This window comes from Delphinus delphis, chromosome 4 (assembly GCF_949987515.2).
Source record: "Delphinus delphis chromosome 4, mDelDel1.2, whole genome shotgun sequence".
NCBI lineage: Eukaryota > Metazoa > Chordata > Mammalia > Artiodactyla > Delphinidae > Delphinus > Delphinus delphis.
In genome coordinates this window covers 14,420,132-14,434,339 of record NC_082686.1, presented here as the reverse complement: position 1 = coordinate 14,434,339, position 14,208 = coordinate 14,420,132, and positions in this window count along the sequence as shown.

The following is a 14,208-nucleotide window of genomic DNA, read 5'->3' as shown; positions in this document are numbered from 1 at the left end:
TGATAAAGAAGATGTGGTACATATACACAATGGAATATTACTCAGCCATAAAAAGGAACTAAATTGGGTCATTTGTAGAGACATGGATGGACATAGCAACTGTCATACAGAGTAAAGTAAGTCAGAAAGAGAAAAACAAATACTGTATATTAACATGTATATGTGGAATCTAGAAAAATGGTACAGTTGAACCTGTCTGCAAGGCAGAAATAGAGACACAGATGTAGAGACAAACGTATAGACACCAAGGGGGGGAAAGTATGGGGTAGGGGTGGTGGTGTGATGAACTGAGAGATTGGGATTGACATATATACACTAATACGTATAAAAGAGATAACTAATAAGAACCACTTGTATTAAAAAAAAAAGAAAAATTCAAAAAAAAAGAAAACGAATGATAACCAACTAGTCTGTAAAATCTCTTCCTCAGCATGTAGGCATGCTATGTATGACTTTTATAAAGAAAACAAAATCTTTCTTTTGGTCCATGGTGAAAATAGATTTCTCTTCATAGAATTTCTATTAAAATGTATCTGATAACTGGGACACCATTGAAGCTAGGCTAGTTATTGAGCTAAATATGATTTCATCAATAACCATCAGTAATTAAAATGTAAGTTAGATGCAGAACATGTAACTGAGAGAAGCCTGGAATCATCAATTATTTACCATATATTTATGCCAAACACAGGAGAAACCCAAAATACATACCTAGCTTACATGTGTCCTAATTCATTTTTTGTGATTCCATCTGTAATCCCTCCCAATACAGAGACTTTCTTTACATTTATTATATGTCCATGTAGTTGCCTGGCTCAGTAGCCTAAGATGAAAACAAACACAAACAAAAACCTGAGAAGTTATATATTTTGTTAGAGATGATTGCTTGAGGATATCACAAAATTAACACAAAATAATAAAAATTACATCTGAGAGTTTGTGATCTTTCATTCTCACATAGTTTTGAGTTCAAATTTTGACTCTCTCACATATTAGTAATGAGAGCTTAGGCAAGAAGTTTAATCTCACTGAAGCTGTTGCTTCATCACTAAGACAGAAGTAAGACCTCTCAAGTTGTGAGAAAGATTAGGGTTAATATCGATAAAATGTCTGTCACTTGAAATGTAGAATAAATGATATATCTTTTTTTCTATAATTTTTCTTCGGGAACTGGTATACAGAAGACCTGAAATATTTGAAAATCAAGTAAATTATTATAAAATGGGACATAAGTTCTAAAACATACAGATATGAATTTGAATTTCAACTATTCCCTGAAGTAATTTAAAAGCATAATAATTTTGGTGCAGGAGAGTGGTGATGAGGATTAATGTGGTAATTTAAAGAAGTGACAGATGCGGTAGTTTGCCTTACTCCTCATGCAATAGTAAATACTTATGTCAACACTGATTGATCAAAATCAAGCCCTAATGCCTAGTTATAAACATCAAATACTTTTGGCATAGGGTCATATTAGTGAGATATGGCAGTTTTAAGTTGAGATGAATCTTAAGTTATGATGAGTTTTAAGTTAAGAAAAACGAATTTAAAAAATTGTAATTTTATGAAGTAGGTCTATAGTCCTCTAATCACAGTGCAAGTTAAAAACAATACAGAACACAAAAAGATTTGGTAAACTGAAGCAAGAGCATCAAAAATCTGAATTCTGCAAAACAAAATCAATTTTTTCAGTTATAAGTTGGAACTTAGATATAATGTGGCAATAGGTGGGGATTTTCTTTTTCTACCCAAATTTATCTCAAATTAATCCTTGTTTCAGAGACTACTAGAAGATTTACCAATTATATGTTCCCCTCTTCTCCCTGGACACACGATTGTTTTGAATCTAATAGCCTTTCTTGTGGTTATATAAGGCCAAGGGACTGAGTTCTATGTATAGCTAAAATGGAATGCAACTCCTACCTCCATCTTGGAAGTCACATCCTAAAGAGTATGGTCTCTGTCAGCTAATTTCTAAATGACTGCATGAAGGAAGGCTTCCCTGATGACTTCTTCCCTTGCCCGGTATTGTTGGAAAAGCAAGGATGTGTTTAGACCATTACATATTTGGGGTCTTAGTTGTTACACCAAAAACCTACTCTAAATAATAGAGTCCCTCTGAGGCTAAATTTACTATTACCTGAAGGATTCTAATATGAAACCCCAAATGTAGCCATATACTGCATTGACACTGTGAGAGTCACCAAGTCACATTGCTCCATATACTTCAGTATTTTTTCATAGATGCTTTTTAATGAATCATTTTTTTTTAACCTCTGGACAAGTCCAATATTCTCCATAATTAATCCAGAATAAAAAATTGTCAGTGTTGCATAAAACAGTTGACATAACCCAGAGGAATAACTAGACATAAAATAAGGTACATATAATAACACATGAAAAGCATAATCTGTATGCCAAGCCATACTTTAATTAGCAAGAAAATAGAGGAAATTCATTACATCCAGGTCAAGAACAACAAACTTTTTTTTTTAATGAAAGTAATTGATAAGAACTTCTAAAGCCAAGAAAAGTCTTGTTAAGGAGATTTAGTATAGAATCACAAGAGGTAACATAACCCAAGTAGAATAAGAAGAACCATTGATATGAAGTTGAATGAGCTCTCAAAGATAGTAGGCATGAAGTGTTTCCAGCTATTCATGTTGATCTTTAATAAGGATACTGACAGTCTATCAAGGAAGAGGAGTATCATTAAAATCCCTGTATGTATAGTTTATGGGTCTGTAGTAGTCAGGTATGTATCTAAGAAGTTGGCATCTATAGGGCAGGTATCTCAGAAGTTGACAATCATAGGAAAGGTAGTTCCTGGATTGACAGCCATAGGTCAGGTAGGTCAGCAGTTGGAGGCCATAGGTCAGGTAGCTCAGTGCTTGAGAGCCAAAGGACTGGTAACTTAGAAGATGGCAGCTCAAATGTTGTCTACAAGATGCTGGCTGACAGGAACTGGAACCATGGGCTGTGATAGGAAGAAAGCTAGTTTCTTGATGAGATCTGAACACATCAGAAACAATTGGAGAACATCCAGGAGGGCTACAGGCACTGCTCTCACAGCTGGTTGGTAGGCAGGTCATGGGTTTGCCTCAAGGCTCATGGCAGTTGTCATGGAGTGTGTTGCTGCCCAGGCTGCTATGAGGAAAGGAGGGGGCATCTCCACAACTCACCTCAGTGGAGCAGAGAGCACTGCATGAGGTAACAGGAACATGGCAGAAATTCCCAAGGAAGTGAGAGCTGTAGTTTCTGGAGCATCAATTGTTGCGTGACATAGTGGAGTTAGAAGGTCAGGCCTTACTTAAATTGCAAAGAACAGGTTGCTGAAGTGTGGTTGTTTGTTGGACCTATTGTTTATCTTGGCTGCTGGGTGGTTTTTCCTTCTATAGCCCATCCTCCTGCTCATATTTCAGAGCCATTTCTATGGAATCTCATTAGAGTATTTTTTAATATCTACCAAGCAGTCCTCCCACGAACTTATAAAATGTGTTTTACCTATATCACATCCTTCAGATTCCTTATCATTCCAAAATCAATCCATCTTCCTTCCCCAATCTCTCTTGTAGTATAGGTCAATTGCTTCTTTAGGAATCATATTTGCTCATAAGTCTTGACAATCCCTTGAAGTTGTTGTTAATACCCCACAAATGGAGCTGCATAATGGGGAAAAATCATTTATGGCTGCTTTTTTTTCATAAAATGAAAAAATATACATCTAAATGCTTAATAAGATTAATAATGTATTTTTAGAAGTGATACATGTTGAAAATTCTTAATTTGAGAATTGAAATTTACTTTGCATTCTTTGGAGACACAACCTAAATTCAAAATCTAATTCATTTTTCTGAGAAACTTGGCATGAATGTCATTTCAGGTATATCTTTCCCAGTGAAGAATGGTGACCTGGCAAGCTTCGACTGTCTTTGTTAAGATCCACACCTAAAGAGACTATATGTCACTGTTCTTTCATTATCATAAAACTGAAGGTGTTAACACACATATTTTTATAGTTGTTATACAAAAAAATAAGGACACATACCTCTTGGATGTTTAAGTGAATTTCAGCATATTATTGCACATATAGAGTGTTTATATTTGTAACCTCTTTCCATATTACTATTTTTCAGTGAATATCTTCCACATATATATAATTCATGTTTTTGAAATAATATTTTGGAAATAATTCATATTTTCTTATTACTTAACTAAGAAAGAGAATCTAACTTATGATTGAGTTGTTTTCTAAAGCTTTATTCATCTGTTGATTATTTGGAATCAGAATGTATTTATATGTGGAAAGATAATGGAAATTTCTAGACTAGTCTGCTAAAAAGAAAAATGTTTCACTAATAATAAATAACTCAATCCAGACCACGTTATTCAGATAAGCGGACTTTTATGAGTTCCTTGAAGAGTTTCATTTAGGGAGACTACTTATATCATTGTGTCTCTGGAAACATGTTTTGGTGGGAAAATAATAGATCTTTTATAGAGTAGTATTCTTGCTCTGAGTTGTCAATATGGGGATTGTCGTTCTGAATGGTAAAGTAACAAGAGCTGGCATGTGTAGTCAGAGTGAATAGAACCAGACTCGTGACTGACACTAGTTATAATAGTGTAGCATGTAACTTTCCTGAGCTTTACTTTTCTCAAATGCAAAATGGACCTATTAAACACTATCTCACTAGTATCTTTCAGGATTTAGTGAAAAAAAAAAAGGAGTATGTGAAAGGCCCCGAGCATTGTCCACCTCACACAACCTGAATGAAGTGGGTTTGAAGTTATTCTGACTGAGTCGTGAGGCACAGCAGTCATGGTCAAGGTGGATTTGACTGAGGCAACTTCTTAGATTGCTGACCAATGCTGGCTTTTTAAGTTACAGCTTGTGGAGAAGGCACACTTTTTCCTTAAGAAGAGAGCATTCCTCAGTCAAGAACACACAAATAGCTGAACTTTCCTACTAGAAGCTATAAAATCTCTCATGGCTCATTTATGCGAATTTAGTAATTAGATGAGTCATTTCCCCATTTACGACATGAAGAAACTTCCACTCTGGCATTGAGTACACAGTTACTCCTGGGTAGGTATATTCGAAGTCACATTTATATGGAATCCCTATAATATTGGTAGCACTATAAACACATTTTATGATCTTTGGATAAACTGAAAATAGAGTGAGTCAGGCTGTAATTCTCTTTGCTGAGTTGGGGGGTATCTGCCATAGCTAACAGCATACTCCACCTTCCTTACGTTGATGTTTAAGGAATTTTTTTTTTTTAAAGATAAGCCAACTGACCATTTAATCTATAAATGGGTACCACAAGAAACATATCTTTTCTAATTCTGGAACATGATATTCTCTAATGATATGTGACCCTCAAACCAGTTAAGTTCCCAGATACACAAAAAAGTTTGAGTGTTTCCATGATGAATGCCACATCGTGGATTTATCCTTTAAATATATCAACAGCCAACAATAGAATTGTGCTGTTGGGTTATTGGATTGAGGATATTCTGAATTATTATTCTCCACCATCAAATACCCCTGGCACAACTAATTGGACTTCATTGTAAATAAGGAATATCTTTTCTTTTTGTTATTCAGTTAGTACACAGGTCTATATTTAGTGAGGTAAATAGTGCTGACTTATCTCCAATATAATATATTTACAAGTTCCTAATGTAGATAAAATGTCACAAGTAACAAAGAAATCAGAAATGTTGTTATCTCTCCTCTGAGGCCAAATATAACATAATAAAACAAAACAAAAAAACCCTATTCATAATCTATTCAACTGCCTTCTAAAATGGATTTACGTACAAGGAAGTCAATTTGTTATTTTGAGCACATTGACTAGCCTAGATGTGTAAGTTTGGGAATAAGATCCAGAGGGGGTGGAACTTGTTTTCATTGGAGATTGAAATTTTGTAGTCCTCAGGATCAATTCAAATAAGAATGAAATGGGGAAATGAGAGCAGAGGAGCTGGTATGGGAAGGGGATATGATATATATAATGTTAAATGACCCACCATTTGACCTATCTTCCCAGTAATAATATTCATTTCTTTCTTTTGGAAAGTAGAGAAGGGCTGTGTATAGTTTCTGGGTAGATAATTAGTGAACTAGTGACAACAGGAGCAGTAAGCAGCAGGACTACAATCCCCAGGGAATTGTAGAAATAGCAGGATGGTACAGGATTTTCATAGGTTATGGAAATAGCAAGGATCAGAGTCAATTATAGCCACTTGTGAGAGATGACAAAATTCTGTACTTTACTATGGCTCTATCTGTATTTCATGTTATGAATTTGTAAAGGTAAGAGAGATCCCAATAAATCACCCTGTTTTTTTTCATTTTATTCAGTATTTTTTCTGTGTTTCATTCTGGATAGTTTCTATTGCCATGTCTTGAAATATATTAATGGTTTCTTTGATAGTGTCTAATCTGTTAATGTATTTTCTACCTCAGGTATTATAGTTTTTATCTCTGTTTTATTTCTATCTTTCATTTCTCTATTTAATAAGAACAATCTTTCCTCTAGCTTCTGAAATATATGTAATACAGGTATACCAACCGTTTTAATGTCCTTGTCTAAAAATTCTAGCATCTGGATCATGTGTGGGTTAGTTTTGATTGATTGATTTTTCTCCTTTACTATAGGTCTTATTTTCCTGCTTCTTTGAATGCCTGGTAATTTTTGATCGGATGCCAGATATTACGATTTCACTTTCTGTGAGTTGCATATTTTTATATTATTATAAATACTCTTGAACTTTGTTCTGGTCCAGAGTTAAGTTATGTGGAAACAGTTTCATCTTTTTGGATCTTGCTTTTAAGCATGTAAGGCTAAAGCATGGTTTAATCTAAGGCTACTTTTGCCCTAGCACCATGGGAAAACCCCTCTGAGTTCTTTACCAGTTTTCTACTCTGTCTGGTATGAGGACAAACTATTCACAGCTCTCTGTGAGCTCTGAATATTTCTCCATCAGTTCTTTCAGGTGGAAGAGTTTGGCAATTTAGTGTAGTTTTCTCCCATGCAGGTACTGATGAGTAAAGTTCTGAGTAAGGCTTTGGTGGACCTGCTGCCGATCTCTGAAAATCTCTTTCTGTTCAACTCTCTCCTCTCTGTCATTCATTCTCTCCTCATGCACTTCTTTGCCTATCTTCCAATGTCCTGAAAATCCATGTTTCAAATGTGTTGCCCAGTATTATGATTACTTTAAGTGGAAGAATAAATCCTGTCGCTGTTATCACATCTTGGTTGGTAGCAAAAGTCCAAACTACCTCTTTTGAACCTCTGCTTTCATATAGATAAACATCTAATAAACACACTAAAAAAAATCAATTTACCTTCTTTTTGAATATATTTACATATAGATCTCATACTTTGTAACCTATTATAGTGATATTCCTTTTTCTGTAAAAATCTTATTTATGTCTAACAATCACCATTCCTGTTTAATCTTAAGCCATTCTTTTCCCACGTATGGTCATTTTGAGCATAAAGAACAATTTCTCAGGATACCTTTCATGAATAAAAACAATAACAACTCAGGTTCCCCCTTTAGACTAAAGTCCCACTTCTTTAACTTTTATCCACAGAATGGAGATTACACACACACACACACACACACACACACACACACACACACACACACACATATATATTCACTCTTAAGCAGTTTCTTTTCCTTTGTTTTTCAAGTAAAACAAGTAGCAATACTCTGTCAAGTGTCCCTTGAATATGAAAGGAATGTAGCTTTTCAGCTAACAAATATTTAATTCCCTGTTAATACAAAACAGAATGATATTGCCAGTGTAAGTATCTATATATGCATTATGTGATCATTTATGTTCTTGAAATTTTTTTCTCTTCTTTTTCATAATAGTTTCTATTTAATATATCAAACATGATATCATATCAGGCATCAAAAACTGGTAAGCAGGTATGATATAAGCATAAGTTTACTATTAGTAATACCTTGATGAAGCTTACCTAAGCAACACCTCTCTAAGACTAAATACCCAATGAGTCTGCAAAGTTAAAACATAACATGCTCATGTTGAATATACATATCTCCCCCAAAGGTAATATACAAGATGGACCTTGTGCATTTTCTCATGCCAGGAAGTAAAATATTCTCAAAAACAAAGGTAAAAGCTAAACAATTATGAGGATATGTCAAAGAGACACAGGAGCCAACTGAAAGAACTCTTAATAATCAATACTGGAACAATTCAAACAATAAACTAAATAATATAATATTAGATTATATTCCAAAGTATAAAATACATAGCCATGTGACCCACTGATATAAATAAATCATTATAAATAGGGAAGAGTTAAGAAATCTCCTATGTGGAAGGATTCCAAATAATGTATGTAAATGTTTCTCCCTTGAAGAAGTGGAGCATCACGTCCACTTAAGTAAGAACTATACACAGTGTCTTCCTTTCAAAGAGCACAGTTATGGACAAAGAGGGAAAACAAATACTTTACAGCAGAGCATCCTGACAAACACTCCCTCTGCCAAGCAATCAAGGTTGATATCAATAATGATGTCATGTTGATTGTATGTACTCTCAATACGGAACTTCTGTGGTGTTTCTCCTTAAAACCCATAAACCCAGTCTAATCCTGAGAAAACTATCAGGCAAATTCAAATTGAGGACATTCTACAACGTTCTGAGCAGTCCTCCTCAGAATTCCCAAAGGAATCAAAAACAAGAAAAATTTGAGAAACTGTCACAGCCAAGAGTAGCCTAAGGAGACATGATGACTAAATATAATGTGATATCCTGAATGGGAACCAGGAACATGAAAAGGATTTTAGGTAAAACTAAGGAAGTTTGAACAGAGTATGGATTTTAGATCATAATGATAACTTCATTAATTGTGACAAATGCAAATACCATTGCAAGTTATTATTAAACTTGGTGTGGGAAACTAGGTGTGGAGTATATAGAACTCTCTGTATCACCTTTATAAGTTTTCTGTAAATCTAAAACAATTCTAAAATAAAATATCTATTTAAAATGCAAACTACAAGCTAAATTATTTACTACTCAAAAATTAAAGAGATTTGTTTATTTCATATTTTCATCAGTTTATACCACAGGCTATTGGGATTTAACTTCTTCTGTCAAATAAGCTACTATTTAATAACTTACATTTTGGTACCATTCAGGTATCATTCTAAAACACTTTATCCTATTTATCTCTTTTAATTTTTGTAGCAGCTTTCTAAGGCAGGAAGATTTGATTTCCTCATAAAAAGATAAATTTAAAAATCTACTCAAGGGACTTCCTGGTGGTCCAGTGGTTAAGAATACACCTTTCAATGCAAGGAACGTGGGTTTGAGCCCTGGCTGGGGAATTAAGATCCTGTATGCCATGGGACAACTAACACCATGCACTCTAGAGCCCGCGTGACACAACTAGAGAGGCTGTGTGCCACATTGAAGATCTCACGTGCCAAAACTAAAGACCTGACGCAGCCAGATAAATAAATCAATAAATAAAATATTTTTAAAAATCTACACAATGTATCCATGTCACAGAATTATTAAGAAATGGAGCTGAGTCTATAAGCCGGCTCTTGTGACATCTCCCCCATCATGAAAATGTTTGTTTTGGTTTCTTTTTCGTTTGATTATAGTCAAAGACAAAAAAAAAATATGTTACTATACCATTTTTGGATGCTAAATAGCACTATTGTAGCCTGAAAAATCAATAATTATAATATACTTTCCTAAGTGAATCCCCCATATATAATCTACTGACCCTCTACTAATAAGAACAGGACAATTGATTATAGCTTTTCTTATAGTTTATTTCTCAGGAAATGAAGAAAATCCAGTGGTCTCCATGGTGAAAATCCTTTTTATTAAGTTTCCAACATACCACCAGACAGTATCCAAGCAAAGAAGAATTTAACACTTGTGACAATTTAGTGGCTCTATTTGTGATGAATAGACAGTAGATGTAAATGCACCATTGGTAGATATATCTCAATGTCTTCATGAGTTCTGGGAGCTATTACTTCAAAAAAACACATGTTTTTCTGCTTTTTAGCTGATTATAGAAAACCAATACATTACTGGAAAGCCTAAGTGAGACTCTTGTGACATTATACTGTACCAACTCATGTGACTAATTTACCAGTGCTACTGAAAAAACACTGAGAACAATTGAACCATTTATACACAATATGTTTACTCCTCTGTCAAATTGTATTTCTGTGTAAACTCTCAGAGTGCACACTTTTCAGTAATTGGTACAGTTAATATTTTTAAAATATTATTTTGAAAATAACTTTAGCATACTTTTCTCAGTTGCAGAAAAGTTGATGGAATTCCAACACACACTGATTCGCTATGAGGGACTTACCCATGCATTTTACGCAACAATCACTGACTGCTCTTCCACACTTACACCGCTCCCACCATGTGTACTTAGCAGGTTTTATGTTTTTAATTATAGTGGCTACTTGAAGACTCAAAAAAAAGACTGCACGAGTTTAATTACCTGACATCCTTGAGAGCCATGACAAGGCAGAATAAACTCCAAGTACTGTCCTCCTCACTGGTAGCCTGAGAGTCACCACTGGATGAGGTTTATTCCCTTCTAGTCATATGCCCATGAGAGCCTCAGAATCAGGGCCTGAGAGTGGCTTTAATCAGAGTAGTTTATAAATGATAAAATTAAAAAAAAACCAAAACCGTAGGGTACCAACATCCAGAAGGATCCAAAGAAAATATTACAACATGGTGCTTGGCACAATTTTGAAATTTAATAAATACTTGCTTAGCGAATCAATGAAGAAGTCAAAAATCACTCAGGTTACATTTGCCATTCTTTATCAAGTGGACAGAGCCGTCTCATTAATTAAAAATACCATAAATTCACTATAATAAACTAATGAATGTTAACAAAAGCCTTATTTATAGCACCTGAAAAAACATATTTACTAGGAGTTAAAGCAACTCTTTTCTCACATGCTGGAAGACATGTGAACAAAAACCAAGTTAAAGACTGTGCTGTCCAGGAGCATCTTGAAACAACTAGTATAAAAAAGTCTATCTAACTAACTAACTATATCTATCTATTCTACATACCTATCTATCTATCTATCTATCTATCTATCTATCTATCTATCTATCATCTATCTCTACCTATTTTCCTATCTATCTGTCTTTGGAACATTTCTGTAAGAAGTGATAGATGGAGAGACATTTTTAGCAAGAAATCCCAATCCTAATATTGATTGTCCTTAACCAAACTTACTGGAAGATAAATAATACCAGGTGCTCCAGACTGGACACAAGCATCAAAAATTACCAGATTCATAAATCAGAGGTCTAAAGTGACTGGACAATAAGCCTAGTGGTTGAATGCTGCTATGTACCTAGTCAATGACTGCAACAACAGGAGTCATAGACCAAAGGAAAGCCACAACCAGACATACAGTTGAAGGGCTAGAAGACAAAGAAGAGATAGGTGAGGCAGTGGCAGCTGTTAACCTTGGGCAATTTGGGCATCGGGTGTAGGTTGATGGGTGGCCTGTACTGGACACACAGGAAGCAGCAGGAGCAAAGTCAGTTTCTGCAGGTCTAGAAACATGGCAGTCAGCGGAAAGGTATCAAGAGATTTCACAGGTGCTGGGCCCTCATTTGGCTGGTTGGCAGCTGGTTGGCTCACCACAGGGCTCTGGGCAGTAGTCCAGGAGCCAGATTGACAGCTACTGATTAAGCAGAGGGCACCTCCACAGATCACTCTTCCAGAGCAGAGAACAACAGATAAGAAAAAAGGAGTATAGCAATGACTCCCAAAAGAGCAGGGTTATCATTTCTAGAGCAGCAGTTATTGAAAGACATGAAGTTAACAGACTTAGTTTCAGAAGAGTTATAGAAATTTTCTCAGATGTGATTGTCTCCTTCTAAGTAAATTTTCTATATACCCCTACTGCTTTCCAGCAGTTCCATACACATACTCATTTCTTGTCTTGCTCAGATTTTTTACTTGATAGCATCTTATTAGTAGTTGTTCAGATGCCAGTGAAAATACCCTCTAAACGTCTCATAAAGTTTTACTTGTATTTTCAAACACTCCTGTCCCAGATACCCTCATTCTGATTACTTCCAGCAAAGTGTGAGGGTTATAAATAGCTGACATGGAATTCCTTCTCCAGGATATGGTGCGAGAAGGGAGGGAGAACATAGTAAGTGTTCTTATCCATAAACTGTGGGTACAAACAACAAAGAATAAGCTAGTGTCTCCCAAAGCAAGAATGACTTCTCATCCTTGAAGTTTTCACAATTCTGGTTGTCAGCAAAATGAGAAAAATATGATGGGATTTTGTAAATTAAACTCTCTAAAATAAACTGTTGCACTTATTCTAAAATTATATCCAGATTATATCCACATGTAAATCCCCCCATTTAAAAAATTCTGGCATGTAAAATTCAAATTAATCGGAATACTCACTGCCTGAGGTAAAGATTTTTCCAAAAACCTGAACAATTTTGCAAATATTTTCATAGATCCCCATGACAACTGGTAAATTCACAAAGATTTGTCTGGAGCCTGCTCATCTTTCTGCTTTACTCCTGCACGGGCTCAGTAGTTGTGTCTCGCAGGCTCTAGAGAGCAGGTTCAGTAGTTTGGGTGCACGGGGCTTAATTGCTCTGCGGCATGTGGGATCTTCCCGGACCAGGGCTTGAACCCGTGTCCCCTGCATTGGCAGGTGGATTCCTAACCACTGCGCCACCAGGGAAGTCCCCACACTATGTTTTAAAGGCTTTTGATACATGTTTCCAAATTCACACTTCTAATACAATGAATACCTGATTCACCAAAACCTCAGTACCATTGGAATTGCTATCATTATTTTTGCCAATTTGATATGGAAAATAACATTTTGTTATTAATCTAATATGCATTTTTAGATGACTGGTGAGATTTCCTATTTTTGTATATTTAATTATTTGTTCACCTTCCTGGTTTTTCAATCTTGATTTTTAATTTTACTATCATTTGTTAAGCATATTTCATAACATGAGATCTTATTCTAAGAACCCAGAAAAAAATAAGCATCTAGAAAGGATAGTTCAGATTATTTATTGCCAAACAAAACTTTGCTTTGAAAATATGGTGAGTTTTTAGGGAAAAAAATAAAGCAGATTCTTGGACTTATCAGTTAGAGGCTTATATTCAGAGAGTTGTAATTGGACCCAAGAACTTTATTTACCTTCCAGATGTCTCTACAAAGCCTGGTCATGGATCCACTAGACAAGAAAATCCCCTAGGCATCCACCAATTCTCAAAGTCGCTGATTAGCTGTGCTTACATAAAATAAAAACAACCTCATTGCATTCCAGAGGTTCTTAAGACAGATACTCTTTTCCATTAAAGAGTCCATTTCCAGTGAAAGCTTTCATGCAACTTTCTGTAAATTTTATCTTTTTCAGAAAACACTCCCCAACACTAAATGCATATCAAATTTCTTTGACATTTGGTGGATAGTTTGCAGAGTAACACACCAGATTTAAGCTTTATTTGAGTTTTGCTTTCAGATGCCAAAGCATTCACGTGGTAACTAAACTTCCTGTTTAGACAGAGAAGATTCAGTAGTAAAGGCATCCAAGAAAATAAATTGTGGTCAGCACCTAGAATAGTGCCCTTCATATAATAACTATTCAAAGATATTTATTGAATACATGATGTTGAATGAATGCTTTTGGAGATACAATTTGAAGCAAAGATATGAAGTTGTATTTAATCAACATAGTTTCAGATTCTATCCCTGGGCAACCTTTTTTTTCCCTTTCAAGCCCTCCCTATCTTTTTCTTCTTTTCCACCCTCTCCCCACACCACTAGAAAGAAAACAGAAGCGCTGTGTGTACTGCACTGCTTCAACCTAATAATAAATAAAGTAATAGAGAATAGGGTTTTCTACAAGAAACAAGACGTCAAATATGCTTTAAAATATAGCAGTCTTTTCATCCTGCAATCGAGAATGTTCTGTAATCAATTCATAAATTTGTATTATAGATATATCTTACAGTCCATCATCACCTCCAAAGATGCAGCTCGTGCTGACTTGACGATACCAGATATTTATCAACCAATAAGAATTCCATAAAGAAAATGGAAAGTATGCTTCTGTTTTAATGAAGAATGAGGGCTCATCAATGC